We start from the raw sequence: 1,944 nt of genomic DNA, 5'->3' as shown, positions 1-1,944 counted from the left end.
TTAACATAACATAGGGTTGACAATGCGTTATGTTGCTAACATAGGGTAGCAGCGATGCGATAACGCATCGCTGCTACCCTATGTTAGCAACATTAACGTATCTCGTCGCCGTCGACATGTTAGCAAACATCGACGATGTGTTAACATAACATAGGGTTGACGATGTGTTTATGTTGCTAACATAGGGTAGCAGCGATGCATTATCAACTCACGCATCGTTGCTACCCTACGTTAGCAACATAACGCATCGCCGCTACTCTACGTTAGCAACATAACGCATCGTCAACACAGATTCCGGCCACGTGTCATTCTCCTATTTGTTTCAATAACGCATCTTCGGTGTTCGCTATCATGTCGTCGACGACGAGATACCAAAGGAACAAAGTTGGAAACTTGAATTAGTGGGGATAATTTTAAAAACAAATTCTTTAAATGGGCTATTATGAGTATTTTCCCTTAAAATAAACGAGCTAAGCTTGAATTTCACTTCACTTCACTTCACTTCAGACATGTGATCGAATTTGAGACAAGTGTGAAAAGAAACAATTTCATGGGTTTGTTTTCTTATGAATAATTGAAAATGACTTGACATAAGTGCCACCTTTTTAATTATAAAGAAAATAGTAATAATAACAATAATAATAATAATAATCAAGTGGCTACTTTGATAAGAAATAGTTAGCATAGTCAAAGATTCAACAGTTAGTTAACAGTTGTCACACAACTTAACCGTCATAACCCACTTTCCCCTAACTTTCATCTTCCCAGCTGTCTCCTTTAATATTATCTTTCACTCCGTGTGCATTTCGCTTCTCATACATATTCTGTCTCTCTCTGTTTATAACAAACAACTTTATAATATTATTATTATTATGTGTATATATAGCATCAATTTCACATTCACTTACTCACACCAACATAAACTATAATTCACAATTTCACACATTTATATTTCATGGATACCTTTATCCAATTCCAATCATCATCACACTCTTCACTCTCACCTAATAATAATAATAATAATAATAATAATAATGCAATGGAATGTTATTCAACATCGGATGAGGAGGTGATGTTGGCATCGAAAAACCCGAAAAAGCGAGCCGGGAGGAAGAAGTTTAGGGAGACAAGACACCCGGTGTACCGCGGAGTAAGGCGAAGGGATTCGGGGAAATGGGTGTGTGAGGTGAGGGAGCCTAATAAAAAAACAAGGGTGTGGCTCGGGACGTACCCGACCGCTGACATGGCGGCCAGGGCGCATGATGTGGCGGCTTTGGCTATGCGGGGTCGGGGTGCGTGTTTGAATTTTGCGGACTCGGTTTGGCGGTTGCCGGTTCCGGAGTCGAGTGATGTGAAAGATATTCAGAAAGCGGCGGTTGACGCTGCGGAGGCGTTTAGGCCTGTGGTGAGATCTGATGTGACAGCTGGTGTGACGAGAAATAAGGAGTTGGTTGGGAATGATGAGGGTTATTTGGAAGATGAGAGTATTTTTGGGATGCATGGGATTCTTGCTGACATGGCAGAAGGGATGATGTTACCTCCACCTAGGACTGTGGGATTTGAAGATGACGTGGAATTTTGTGTGGACGCGTCTTTATGGAGTTTTTGAATTTACCAATATAGCCTTGTGTGTACAATAGGATGAAGTTGATATAATTGTATAATTGTAATATATACAAGCAAGACCTTTTTAAGCCAATAAAACAAAATAGTAAAGGTGGATTTTGTAATCAATATATTTTCTTTTCTCGTCACTAAAGTTAAAAAAAATTCATTAAAAAAATTCTCTTAGGACCTCTGCGAATGCCACCAGTAGAACCAAGTGGCGGTTACTATGACGCACCTGCACCACCAAGCCTTCTATGGTACACGTTCTTTAACAACAAGGACATTTTCAAGGAATAGAGAGTTGATACGAATGTGTTACCAATTTACCATAAGACT

General features: G+C 39.6%; 1 pseudogene; it reads left to right on the top strand.

The window, feature by feature from the left end:
- Positions 1–877: 877 nt before the first annotated feature.
- LOC143563072 (dehydration-responsive element-binding protein 1E pseudogene) lies at positions 878–1,703 on the top strand (annotated as a pseudogene).
- The last annotated feature ends 241 nt before the right edge of the window (positions 1,704–1,944 follow it).

Source organism: Bidens hawaiensis, unplaced genomic scaffold (genome assembly GCF_021521415.1).
Source record: "Bidens hawaiensis isolate Kalapana, Puna unplaced genomic scaffold, B.hawaiensis_p1.1 tig00021234_1, whole genome shotgun sequence".
Lineage (NCBI taxonomy): Eukaryota > Viridiplantae > Streptophyta > Magnoliopsida > Asterales > Asteraceae > Bidens > Bidens hawaiensis.
This window is presented reverse-complemented; position numbering and strand designations above follow the sequence as displayed.